The sequence below is a fragment of the Myotis lucifugus genome, unplaced genomic scaffold, assembly GCF_000147115.1.
Source record: "Myotis lucifugus unplaced genomic scaffold, Myoluc2.0 scaffold_457, whole genome shotgun sequence".
NCBI lineage: Eukaryota > Metazoa > Chordata > Mammalia > Chiroptera > Vespertilionidae > Myotis > Myotis lucifugus.
This window is the reverse complement of record NW_005871505.1, coordinates 31,541-45,916: the sequence shown is the minus strand read 5'-3', so window position 1 is coordinate 45,916 and position 14,376 is coordinate 31,541. Positions and strand designations below refer to the sequence as shown.

At 51.4% G+C, this 14,376-nt stretch overlaps 1 pseudogene; it reads left to right on the top strand.

The window, feature by feature from the left end:
- Window positions 1-9,634: 9,634 nt before the first annotated feature.
- LOC102439375 overlaps window positions 9,635-14,376 on the top strand; it is a 34,495-nt pseudogene continuing 29,753 nt past the window's right edge.

Below are 14,376 nucleotides of genomic sequence, written 5' to 3'. Positions count from 1 at the left end.
GCGTCAACACCACGCAGTCACAATGTTGTCACATGTAGACACTCATGTACGTCCTGGTAATCTACACACTCAGCAGGCCTGGTCCATTTTTCTGTCTTACTTACTGTCTTTCTCCACTTGGTGGGGGGACAAAAGTAAGAAGGGAACACTGAGCCAAGTCAGACAGCCATCTGTTTTCTCAGCTCGCCCACCTCGGTGGCAGGGTCACGGGCACCTTCTGAGAAGTAAGTGAGGCAGGTGCCGAGAGGGAGTGGCTGACCCCCGGGGAGATGGAGGCCCGACTACACCCCAGGTGAGTGGTCCTGGACCTTCCAGCTCCGAGATCCCATGACTTATTCTTAAACCAGTGAAATACTGGGAAGTCATAATTAAAGGCGGGCTCTTTCAATATATTTTTATTGATTTCAGAGAGGAAGGAAGAGAGAGATAGAAATAGCAATGATGAGAAAGAATCATTGATCAACGGTCTACTGGGGATCGAGCCCACAACCCAGGCGTGTGCCCTGATCGGGAATCGAACCGTGACCTCCTGGTTCATAGGTCGACGCTCAACCACTGAGCCACCCGGCCGGGCTCCCTCTTTCTTAATGTACCTCTGCGTTCCATGCTTTGGGTTGTTTGCTCTTCTTCAAAGAGGTGCTGATCCACCCATGTACATAGCACAGCCTGAGATAGGAAATACGAAGCTAGAATATGATTTGGCTTGGTTTTGGCAGAGGAAATTATGGGGAGGAACTAGTGGAAATTCTAGCAGGCAGTACATTTTCAGGCCAGTGTATTTGTTTAAGCAAATCGTGAACCTTGGCTAATCGTGGTGTTCATCTTATTTCCAAAATCTTTGACATTCTTGCCCTTTAAGTTCACCCTTGGTGACGCTTACCAGAGTGCACGTCTGAGACTGCAGCCCCCGTAGCAAATCGCCCTCAGCCGGGTCTCCCCCAGGCTGTTCACCGGGCCTGCCCCTGGAATCATCGGATCTCCCCCTTGTCCAAGTCCTGCTTCCTTCTACCCCCTGCTGACCCCACCCCTTGCTCTCAGTGTCAGGGGAAGTCAGGGGACTGTAGTCAATAGGAAATGGGCAAGATCATCCCAGCTGCCCGTGCACGTTCTTGTATTCTGTGCCTCCCAGCATGGTGTGTGCTCGAATGTGTCAGTGGAAGATTATGAAAACAGTGCAAGCATGTGATGAAATTAAAAGGAATTCTAGAAGTTGTAGCATGTCCATACATTTCAAACATACAGTAATAATTAAATAAGAACCCATATAAGCTTTTTCATCATGAGAAACTTCAGGCTAACAAGAAAAGAGAGGAATTACAGAGCAAACACGAATGTGCCCAGTACTCCGTTTTCTGAAGTCTAAACATTCCCCCATAATTGTTTCCTTTTCATAAGAAATAAAACGCCATGAGGATTCGTGAGAAAGCCAAATAAGGAGCAAATCTCCCCGTCTCTTGTGGTCAGAACCCACTGGGAATGACAACAGTCATCATGGGGCACAGGTGACCAAGGACACGCCCACCGTTGACCCCGGGATGGGGCTGACTTGCCCCCCAGCACCTGCTCAGAGCCCACCAGGAGGAAGCGCATGAGAGAGAAGACGGGGCCTCCACAGCTTCTCCTTCCAACCTGGCCGGTCGGTCCAGTGTGAAGTCTGGGCAGAGAGAGAAAAGGGCATGAAGCTCCCGCCCCCTGCCCGGGAGCAGCAGGACCGGGCAGTAGCTCTGTCCTCCAAAAGCCTATAAAGTTAAAGCCACATTTTTAAAATCTCCTTTTGGAACCTATCACCTTCCTTCCCTCGCCCACAGTCCCCAGGTAACCTCGGCCTGAATCTTCAGATCCTTGTCCATGACAAGCACGTCGTCACTAGGGCACTTGTTCAGGACAAGAATGCGTCCATTTAAGAAAAAGATCGGCTGCCGGTTTGGGGGGATATTAACTAGAACATCCGCATTTACTTCAGTTTCAAGATGCCCTCGTGGACTAAGGGAAAGAATGCAGAAGGTGCTGCTACCGGAGAGAAATGGAATGTGGGGCCAAGCACGTCACCGCCCAGCCTCTGTCCTAAGAACGAGGAGATCAGCATGGTCTTCGCAGCGGTTGTAGCGAAGGAACCGAAGTTCAGCGCTCCCTCCAGACAGAAAAGAGCATCAGGAATTCTCTCCTTACCCAGAAAGGAAAACAAGCCTTCCCTGACCCTGCCTTCTGAGATGGTTCAGCATTCCAGGCCGCTTAGATTTTTCTTCTTCTCTTATAAACAAACCCCGATGTCCTTTAAAATACTTTCTGATTTATTTCCCAATGTTTTTCCTTGTGAATAACAAATCATATTCATTTAGCGTACACTCTTTCCTCTTGGTAAACTGAACAAGTTTTAAATTGGGCAGAGGCACCAAAGGGCTTTTGAATGAGGAGAATGCTTGGTAGTGAGTGATAGAATGGAAAATTCCTATCATCAGTAGCTAGGAAGGGAGAAGTAGTTATAAAAAGTCATTCTCAAGTGGTGGTGTATTATTAGGGGCGGTACTAAGCCATCCAGAAAAATTAGCCTGACGAATGGTATAGGGCAGTGGTCGGCAAACTCATTAGTCAACAGAGCCAAATATCAACAGTACAACGATTGAAATTTATTTTGAGAGCCACATTTTTTAAACTTAAACTATATAGGTAGGTACATTGTTATTAACTTAATTAGGGTACTCCTAAGGCTTAGGAAGAGCCACACTCGAGGGGCCAAAGAGCCGCATGTGGCTCGAAAGCCGCAGTTTGCCGACCACGGGTCTAAGGGAGTCAATAATGGCATCTCTTAGTGTCTGGGATTTGAAATGGCCAGTTAAAGCCAGGGGGTAGCTCTAGGATGAGCAGATTTGTTATAGGTTTTGCTTTTGGTTGGGGTTTGCGCAGTATTTAACTTTGTAAGCTTCGTGAAGCCCTTACGGTTCTAATGTTAATGATGGACCACTTGTTTGTTAAACCGGAAAGTATTTAGATAACCGTATCCCATCAAAAAGGAATGTTATACATCTGTATACTTTGCCTCCAGCTTCAGAGCAATCTGGCAAAAAAAATAAAAAAAGAGAGAGGTCAAGGCCCAGTGACTCAAATATCTCTTTAGGGTCCACGGCAAAATAAAATGTAGGTGGCCTTCATTTTATGGGTTGACTAGAGGCCTGGTGCACTCAGGGTGGCGGGGGTCCCTCAGCCCGGCCTGCGCCCTCTCGCAGTCCGGGAGCCCTTGGTGGATGTCTGACTGATGGCATAGGCCCGCTCCCCATACAGGCCTAAGCCAGCAGTCGGACATCCGTAGTGCTGCCGTAAAGGCAGGAGAGGCTCCTGCCACTGCTGCTGCGCTCGCCAGCCATGAGTCCAGCTTCTGGCTGAGCGGTGCTCCCCCTGTGGGAGCAATCACCAGGGGGCAGCTCCTTTGTTGAGCCTGCCCCCTGGTGGTCAGTGTGCAACATAGCAACCGGTCGTTCTGCCGTTCCGTAGATTTGCATATTAGCCTTTTATTATATAGGATTGTCTTTCTAAGCCCTGCCTACAAATCATAACATTAACAAATGCCTAGGAACATCCCTCTTTGAAAAAAATACTGTAGCTGACTCAAAATGACAGAAACCATTTCAATCTGAGTAATCACAACCTAATTTAACAGATATTTTTTTCACTTTTTGGAATTTCACTAAGTGAGGAATGTCTAATATGTTTTACTAAGGGCATGGTGCATGAAATTCATGTACTCAGGGGGGTCCCTTAGCCCGGCCTGCGCCCTCTCATAGTCCGGGAGCGGGCCTAAGCCATCAGTCAGACATCCTTAGCGCTGCCACAGAGGCAGGAGAGGCTCCCACCACCGCCGCTGCACTTGCCAGCTGTGAGCCCAGCTTCTGACTGAGCGGCGCTCCCCCTGTGAGAGTGCACTGACCACCAGGGGGCAGCTCCTGCGTTGAGCATCTGCCCCCTGGTGGTCAGTCCTTAACGAGCTCGGTCTCAGAACGAATTAAACTCGTAAGTCAAGGCCCCACTGTATTATATAGGATAGGTGATATAGTACAGTACACAGGACCACATTTTTAAAAAGCTTTAAACTTTTACTCCTCAAATTTCAATAATTAAATGATCCTATGTAATAAAAGCCTAATGTGCTAAGTGTCCAGTCATCCAGTCTGTTCAACCAATCAAAGCGTAATATGCTAATGATATGCTAAGGCCGCTCAACCGCTCGCTATGACATGCACTGACCACCAGGGGGCAGACGCTCCGACTGGTAAGTTAGCTTGCTGCTGGGGTCTGGTCGATCAGGACTGAGCGAGACGGGCCAGACACACCCTGGAGCCCTCCTGCAGTCCCTCCCCGCTGGCCAACCTCCCACATCTCTCCCCAGCCCTGATCATACACTGGTGGGGTCCCTGGCCTGGCCTGCACCCTCTCACAATCCGGGCTGAGAGACCCCCCTCTGAGTGCACAAATTTCATGCATTGGGCCTCTAGTTTCAAATAAAATACATATTTGGAATTTTTATGCTTTTTTAAAATTTCCATTTTATTTTTTGTTACACCTAAGTGTGATTTCACGTAAACAATTTTAACTCTAAATTTTACAATGAGAATGGCTAAGGACTCCTTTTGTACTATTTGCACAGTAGGTACTAGACCAGCGGTTCTCAACCTGTGGGTCGCAACCCCTTTGGCGGTCGAACGACCCTTTCACAGGGGTCGCCTAAGACCCTCCTGCATATCAGATATTTACATGACGATTCATAACAGTAGCAACATTACAGTGATGAAGTAGCAACGAAAATAATTTTATGGTTGGGTCACAACATGAGGAACTGTATTTAAAGGGCCAGAAGGTTGAGAACCACTGGACAGTCCCTTCCCTCCCGTTCTTGAGATGTGAGTGGTTCCATCTCAGAGGGAAATCCCAGCCAGCTGCCACGTGCACTCTGTCTGTTGATGTCTTACAGTAAAGGACCTGAATAACAAGTTGTGCCTTTAGTAACAGTCTTGTCAGTTAACTTACACATTTACATATAATTTCTTCTCAGTGACATATAGGAGGCAGTCGCAGGTGCCCGTCCTGAGGTCATTTCTTCCGTGTGCACAGCAGGTCATTTCTCGGAGGGCAGAGAGGCACACACAGCGATAGGAAAGCTCTCCAACTCCCTCGCTCTCATCGGACGCACTCAACATGGACACCAACCAACAAACCGAAAGGAAGCAGGGAAAGTGACCGTCCCCCCAGAGCCCTGGGAGTGTCAGGTAGCAGCCGTGTCTCCTGCACGTGGACACGTGTGTGGCCTTCACACGCGGACGCTCCAGCCACACGGGAACATTGTTTACTGAACGGTGTGAGAGAGTCAATAGTGGGATCTCCTAGTGCGCGGAATGGGAACTTGCCAGTGAACTCGATGGGTAGATTGGAATGACCTATTGCTGTTGCCTGCCGGCTCTCTCTTTGATCTCCTGGCTCCGAGGTCCCTGCGCGCATGCTAACAGAATAACCCTAACACAGTCGGTGTCTTCTTGTCTCGCTGAGAAGAGATTACATGTAAATAAATGAACCTCCTGGAAAAATTTTTATTAACAACAATGCAGCTTTTGCCCGGCCAGCATGGCTCAGTGGTTGAGCATCGAGCTATGAACCAGGAGGTCACGGTTCGATTCCTGGTCAGGGCACATGCCTGGGTTGTGGGCTCCATCCCCAGTAGGGGGCGTGCAGGAGGCAGCTGGTCAATGATTCTCTCATCATTGATGTTTCCATCTCTCCCTCCCTCTCCCTTCCTCTCTGAAATCAATAAAAATAGATTTTTAAAGAAATAAAATTAAAACAAACAAAACAACAATACAGCTTTCATGAGATCCTTACCCACCACAGACCATGCGTCCGTGTGTCCGGGAAACCCTGGGGTCGGCTGCCAGCCAGCTCCGGGGAAGTGCCGCTCGCCTTCAGATGCTGGGCCACATGCCAGCGGCTGGGGAGCCCTCTGCGCTCGTGTTGCTGCACAAGCACACAGGCATGTTTCCTGCGGTGGGATCCCGGGACCCCTGCGGTTCTCAGCTGTTTCATCCTGTAAAACACGGAGCGGTGGGGGGGGCAGAGGGGGAGCAGCGCTGGGCTCTGAGACCAGGAACCTCAGGAGCTCAGGAGAGGGGGTCCCAGAGAGCGGCAGGGCCTGCAGAGACCCCTGGGGGGGGATGTGGGACAGAGCGGTGTCTGTAGACACCACAAAGGAAGAGAGACGCTGGCAGGGCCCGCGGATGCAGAAGCGCTTAAAGGGGGTTTTCAGGAAGGATGTTTGGGAAACGCTCCTTTGACGTTTAGTATCCTGGGCAGCTCCAGCCGCAGGGGCCGTTCTTACAGCCAGAGTGGCCTTCAGACTGGAGACCTTACTCCCCCGCTTACTCCATCCCGGCCCATGAGCAGACTTGTATTCGACACCTACTGTGTGCCAAGAATGAGGCTCCTCGCCCCTTCCGGCAGCCGGCGCCAGGTTCACATGGGCACACTCGCTGGGAACTTCAGTCGCCGCTTATGAGAGCGGGTCCCCGGGACATTGGCAGGAACAGTCAGAACGGGGCTCCCTCGCGCCTCGGGCTGGGGTGGGGGCTCCGGGCCGTGGCCGGGGCCGGGGACGCTGGTACCCCGAGGTGTTTATTTGGGTTGGCCGCTAGGACCTGCTGGTGGAGGCAGATAGCTGGCTGACACATAACGTCGTTCCAGATGAAAGGGCTCTGCAGGGCGAGGTGGATGGAGCCAGACTTTTCCTTACGTAACCGCGCCGGGAAGCGCCAATTGTTTCAAGGAGACACTGCCTTGGACGGGGTGCTTTTCCCAGAAAATGTAAATTCCCGCATTGGAGATGATGATGTCATTTCCAAACACGGGCGCTGCCTGTGTGCTCTGCTCCAGGCCCTCGACGGCCTCCCCTTCCTGCTGTGTTTATTTCCTGGGTCTTCCCCGCGCAGTTCTTCGGCTCCTCCGTCTCCAGCTTGCACTTCTGGTAAAATAATCATCCCAGAACTCAAGTCAACAGGAATGCCGCCGCCGCACTGCGTGTTTTTGGACAGATTCCGTTACACTTTTGATCAGATTTTATCCTTTAAGGCAGTGGTTCTCAACCTTCCTAAGGCCGCGACCCTTTAATACAGTTCCTCATGTTGTGGTGACCCCCAACCATAAAATTATTTTCGTGGCTACTTCATAACTGTAATTTTGTTACTGTGATGAATCGTCATGTAAATATCTGATATGCAGGATGTATTTTCATTGTTACATATTGAACATCATTAAAGCATAGTGATGAATCACAAAAACAATATGTAATTATATATGTGTTTTCCGATGGTCTTAGGTGACCCCTGTGAAAGGGTCGTTCGACCCCCAAAGGGGTCGCGACCCACAGGTTGAGAACCGCTGCTTTAAGGCAAACATTGAGATCCGACTCAGCCTATTAAGAATCACTCAGCTAATTAAGATTTCGGGTGCACGGCACTGCCACTCTGAAGAGGTTTCCTGGCTCTTACAAGGTGAGAAGAGCTTCCAGCGTGCACCAACTTTCATCCTCAAACTGTGTTTCTTCCAACTCGCCCGAGTGCCTCCGAGTTAAATATATTTCATCTAAATTCTAGGAGAAAACACATAATAAGCTTGGACTTACGGTTGGCTTTCCTGGACTCGCTGGTGGAGGCAAGAACATGGAATGGTGAGACGGACGGAGCCAGACTTTTTCTTACATCGAGTCTGGAATAGCTGATAGTGCACACGTGTGACGCTGGGCGTTCATCTCCCTCCGAGCTGCGGGGGGTGGACTCTCCCCAGGTCTGGGGACACGGCCCTGCTGCTCCCCACCTCGGGCTCGCTGCCCAGGTGCGCTCTCTGATTCTCGGGGGGCTGAGGACGGTGACCCAGTTAGTGTGGCCTGGATAGAGAAGAGTCTAGAAGAGCCACTGCAGGCGGGCATCCTGTCCTCGGACCAGACGTTAGATCTTTAGATTGTCCCTGGAGGGGGAGAAGCCTGACTCGCTGTGACCCGAGGACTGAGATCAGGGGTGCGCAACCTTTTTGTGAGTGTGTGCCAAAACCAGCAAAATCTCTGACTCAAAATTCTTCTGCGTGCCAACCCTAATTTTTTGAGAACGGTTGTGTTATGGTTTTTTTTTTTTTTTAATGAGTTGTGTTATGTTGATTAATCTGAGCAACTCCACAGCACTGAGTCACAGGAAGTCTGTGATGGGGCTCAGATGCCCACTGCTGACGTCCTGTCTGCCACCAGCACAGCTGGGCCTGGACACACCCCCGCCCTCCGAGTCCAGTTTGCTACAGAGAGTATGACCGCCGTCCTGCCCCACCCACACTGAGCGGCCAGCTCAGTGCCGTTATTTACGTGAAGAAGTTCGCAGGCAGAAAACCCCGCTGGCTGCTGGCCATCCCGTGGGAAAGGGACAGGAAATGTACGTACCTCGGCCTGTCTCCCGCCCACCCGTCTGCACCCGCCCTCCCTCCCCCCCAGCCAAGCGCCCCGAGGCCTCGCTACCACACTTGTCTTGTGCTCCGTCTTCTTACTTGCAGAGACCCTCCCAGACCCTGAGGACCTGCTTTCTCCTCGCTGCCAAGTCCCATCTCCCCTCAAAGACCCAACTTGAGAGTGTCCGTCTCTGTCAAACCTTCCAAAGCAAGATGAGGCGGCTCCCAGGTTCCTCGCGGTTCCCTGGCCCCGTCCCCCTTCGGGGAGCCAGCGTTCACGCCCCGAGGGTGTCCCTGCGCCTCTGGGTGCCAGGAGCTGGGCTATTGTGAGAGGGAAGCAGAAAGATGAGTCAGCGAACCCCTGCCTGTAAGACTTTTCCGTCGTAGCTGCAGAGAACACATGGATGGTCACCAGATGGGAGGGCGGGTGGGAGCGGGTGAGCACAGTTACTGGATTAGAAAGTGCAGACTGTCAGTTCTAAGAATAGTCACGGGGCGTGCAGACGAGCAGGCGGAACACAGTCACTAACGGGGTAGCAATTAGGTGTGGCGCCAGGTGGGTCCTGGATGTCAGGTGATCACTGCATAAGTCAGAGCGATGTCTAATCATATGGCGTCCACCTGAAGCGGATGTAATAGTGTACGTCAACGGCACTCAAAAAATAAATGTAAAAATTAAAAATAAAGACTTTTCCAATCTAGGAAACAAAATGTAAATAGTGTTTGATAATTATCTCCGTGAGAGGCTTTTTAAAGTCAAAGAGGAGGGGTTAGTCGTTGAACGATGATTTTCAGGTGGGGAGACCAGGGAAGACTATAAGCCGGTACACATACTTATCTATTTTCTCACAAATAGATACACCTCATTTTCTTCTTTTAAGAACAAAATTCTATGTACCAAAGAAACACCTGGTATCGTTACCAGGATTTAAAGATGATGAATTAGATCATAGAATGAACTAGAGCCTGGACTTACACTTCATTTGTGGGAGGGTTTGCAGTGGGCGAGGGGGGAGCATTGTTCAGGGCACCTGTAGCTACTTTGTGCTTTTAGCAAAGGAGTGTGGGTGTAGCGGCCTCTGACTGTGCCATGTGATGCTCTGATTCTGTGCGGGAGGGTCTCGGAGAAGAATTCCGAGTTACACCGGAAGGAATCCTCAAGGCCAGCACCATGCAGAACTCTGTGGAGAGAATCTCACGCATAAAGGGTTTCCCTGACCTGAACTACAAGGGCCTGGCGGAGGCTCCCCCTCGGTGAATGCCTAGTGCGCTCAGGCGTCGCCTACACTCTAGATGTGCCACCCGATGTGTCCACAGCGGCCCGTGGGGCACCCGGCCCCCACTGTGAGGAGCCCAGTGCACCAGCTGCGCGTCCACCCACAGCGTCGCCGGGAGAAGGAAGCAGCGAACCGCAGGCCTGCACAAGAGGCCGCCTCTGGGTGGACCTCCTGGCCTTCCCTGGGAGAACACTTCCTCTCCCGACGGTTTAGCTGGCGATGCGGGCCTCCTGTGTGGTCAGATGGGAGCATGGAGCTGTGTGCATCTCCCTGGCGCCCTGGGTGCTGGGGACTCGCTCTGTGGAAACCCCGTGTCCCCGCAGGAGCCCACTGTGAGCCGCCTTTCTGCTCGCTTCCCCGCAGGTTGTAAAATCCCAGCCTCTGGGAGTGATCAGATGCTAAGTTACTGTGGGGTTTTGCTTGAATGTCAATGTGTGTACTCTTCAAAGCCATTATATTGATTCTGGTCAGTAGTACAGTTCATATATCATAGACCTTTCTTTTTCGTATATGTATATGTTTTAATTGATTTCAGAGAGGGAGAGAGAGAAACATCAATGATGAGAGAGAATCATTGATTGCCTCCTGCACGCCCCCTACTGAGGATGGAGCCCACAACCCAGGCAAGTGCCCGACTGGGAATGGAACCGTGACCTCCTGGTTCCTAGGTCGGCGCTCACCCGCGGAGCCGCGCCGGCAGGGCCCGCAGACCTTTCTTGGATCCCTCCATCTTTGAGCGCCGTTGCTCTCGTTCATAGAGCCCTGTGTCACCCGACTGTTTTCCCTCCCACAGTTGTTCTCCGCCTCTGCGTGGCCTTCAACGTGGACGTGAAGAATTCGCTGACCTTCAGCGGCCCCGTGGAGGACCTGTTCGGCTACACTGTGCAGCAGTACGAAAACGAGGAAGGCAAATGGTAAGCCAGGCGCGGTGGGGTGTGGTGTAGTCGTGGAGTTTCCCAACAAGGTCATGAAAGCTGTCACTGGGCTCCAGCTGGATGACGGAGATTCGGCAGAATGACCCGCTGACAGCCGAGGTGCAGTTGGTCACCTGGTGATGGAAACTGACAGAGTGAAACAGGGAAACGGTCTTGGCGACATTAAAGGAAGTGAGGTGATCGGTTTTTTTCCTCTTAGAGAGGGAGGGAGAGAGAAAGAACAAGGACCTCCGCTGGGTTGACGTCCGGGAAGGTCCTTGTCCATAAAGTCTTCGTCCTGTAGCGATGTGGCTATGGCGAGAGCACTTTCACTGTCCCCTTTGGAGGCGCTGGCACGGGGGGCGGGTGAGGTGCTGCCCTTGAAGGGTGAACGTTGCTTCCACGGTGGAATATCGGGCTTATGTTTGGGCGCTTTCCGGAACTGCTGAGTTTGGTCTACGAATTGTAATGAGCCTATCACATACTTTTAAACACGGGAATATTGGTGGCGTGCACTTCAGGTAGGATTTGTAGGCCCTTTTTAAAGTTAGGTCACATTTAGGTGTGCAGCATCATCATGCGACGTCTGTAAACACCACAGAATGATCGCCTCCCCCCTCCCCCGGCCGGGGTGGCTCAGGGCGTTGGGCGTTGTCCCTGCACCCGGAGGTGGCCGGTTCGATTCCCAGTCGGGGCCCAGGCCCAGGGTGCGGGCTGGACCCCCAGTCGGGGAGCCTGCTGGAGGCAGCCAATCGATGTTGCACTCTCGCAACGACGTTTCTCTCTTCCTCGCTCTCTAAAAAGAAAAAAAATGATCACCTGCAAAAGTCTAGTTACCGTCCATGGCCATGCAGTTGACCCCACCCCAATCCTCTTCCCCTCTGGTAACCACAGGTAAGGTATGTTCTCCTTGTCCTGCTCTTATCACAGAATAATAATGAAGAATAATAATAACTGAAGAGGGCAGGAGGAAACCGTTAGAGGTGATGGACATGTTTATGGCATAGACTGCGATGGTTTTATCTCCAAACTCGTCCAGTTGTGTACATTAAAAATATACAGCTTTGTATATTTATTCTTATTTCAGTAAAGTGCTTCTAAATAAAATAAAATAAAAAGTTACTCCCTCAGGGAAATGGAATCACTTAGGGCCAGAGCAGAAAATACAACTCCAGTCTCTCCACACCCAGCCTGGTGCTTTTTCTCCAGTAAAACTACATTGAAAAGTGACTGTTGACAATACTGTCTTTGCAGCACCACACGCTCCTTATTGATGCGTGGGAGGCTTTGTGAGCACTTGACTGTATATGGGTGTCAGACACTTTAATTCCACTTCGACATTCCATGTTTGCAATGATTTTATGGGAAAAAGGTGTGAAAAGTCAGGGCAACAAAAACAATGTGGGCAACTGAGCTTAAAAGTGAGCAAACGACACACTTCTCAGTGCCCAGGCCTCCAGGGTGCCATGGTGGCCGCATATTGTTCTGAAGAGACCCAGGCACGGGTGGTGATGCAAAATACATGTCCGAAACATGTTTGCGTGTTCTGTGTCTATAGAACCTAGAGAACTGACAGATTTGGGAGAACACAGATTCTGTTATTTTTCTCCAGAGGCGGGCGCCTTCGTAAATCATATTTACTGCTCGTGTTCTGGGCGTTCATCAACCTCGGATTTTTAAAAAATCATCCTGCCCCATCTTCCATCTTGGCCCAATTGGCCTGGAGAAGGAGCCCTCGCTGCCCGGTACTTGTGGTCTGTGTGTGAGCGAAGCTTGGCTTTACTTATTTAGAAAGAACTGGAAGTGAACAGAACAGGCCGGTGCCCGCTCCCGGTGGGAGTTTATGGGGAGTGTGACTTCCCGCCCCCTTTGGCCCGGGACCCGCGCTTCTCGGCACAGAACCCGCTGCGTCTCTGTCTCTGATGGAGACCAGCTGCGGCTCCTTAGGGGGCGAGAGCCGAACCCGCGAGGAATCGCACTGCGGGGACCAGGAAAGTCCCCAGGCGCAGGATTGGTTAACAACGTGCTTTGAGGAGAAGAAACTGACATGTGCTGAGCACTGGAAGCCTCAGATTCGGGGAGAATCACAGGTCCGGCCGCTGGGCAGCCCCCCGTACCGGTGCTGGTGCGGGCCCTCCCTCCGCTGGCTTCGAGCCCCCAGCAGGTGCACCCCCCCTTATTGTTGCCGCTCCCACAGCCTCCCGAGGGCGCCAGTGACCTCACAGCCTGGATTCTCGCTGTCGGTTTTTCTGATGCAAATGCAATCCTCGGCCCTGTGTCCATCTCAGACCCCGCTGACCTCGTGCCTTCCCCCCAGGACGCTGCTGTCTGCCAGGTAAGGGCACCAGAGGGCTCAGGTGACAGTCCTGTGTCCCAGGCACCGATGTTTTAAATAAAGCCCAATCCAGCTTGGGGTACACAGACTTTTATTTTTATTTTTTTCTAATCCTCACCTAAGGGTATGTTTTATTGACTTTTAGAGAGAGAGGAAGGGAGAGGGGGAGAGAGAGAAACATACATGTGAGAGAGAAACAGCGATTTGTTGCCTCCCGTACGCACCCCGACCGGGGATCGAACCCGCAACCTGGGCATTGCCCTGGCTGGGAATCGAACCCGAGACCTTTCGGTGCACAGGGCGACATGCAGCCGGGCCACTCCGGCCCCAGCTAAAAAGACTCTTCGGAGGGTCTAGCAAATGCGCTCTTCCATGTGTGAGCACATGCTTCCTTCACGTGGCTTACAGCACCTTTTGGAGGTGACGTTTTCCAAGCTTGTCACTTGTTCGGCTCACCTCCTCCCGCTCCGCCTGTCCTGACCGCCAGCACAGCAGCTACTGGGCACTGCCCGGCTCCCCCTGGAGGACCAAACACTTCATTTACTTGCTACCACCTGGCAGGCAGGGGGCTGGGCATCGGGCAGTGACGTGGCTTGGACATCGGAGAGGGTTAGGGGAAGGAGTGTTCAAGAAATAATGTGAACACAAGATAACGATCTCCAGGATTAATTTTTTACAGAGAAAATGGCCATAAACATGACATGCGGGAGTCAGAGACCAGCTACTCTGCAAATAAACAGAACGGTCACTATGACGCATATGATCAGCCAGCATGTCTCAGTTTACCACCTTCTATTGGAGCTCCGTGGGTGTTTCTCTAGAGATTAGATCTAGAACGTTCTGTAATCTTAATCTGCTGACAAACCATTGTAATAAATCAGAGTTGATCATGTCGAATTCCTTTTTGAGAGCTTCAGTGGTAACCACCACGCCTCCGGGAGGAAACCTCAAGCTCTTAGACTACAGAACACTCAGCATCAGAGCACTCGGCATCAGGACACTCCGCATCAGAGCACTCAGCATCAGAACATTCAGCATCAGAGCACTCAGCACCAGAACACTCAGCATCTAACACTCAGCATCAGAACACTCAGCATCAGAACACTCAGCATCTAACACTCAGCATCAGAGCACTCAGCATCTGAACACTCAGCATCTGAACACTCAGCATCTGAACACTCAGCATCAGAGCACTCAGCATCGGAACACTCAGCATCGGAGCACTCAGCATCAGAGCACTCAGCATCAGAGCACTCAGCATCGGAACACTCAGCATCAGAGCACTCAGCATCAGAGCACTCAGCATCAGAACACTCAGCATCTGAACACTCAGCATCAGAACACTCAGCATCAGAGCACTCAGCATCGGAACACTCAGCACCTGAAC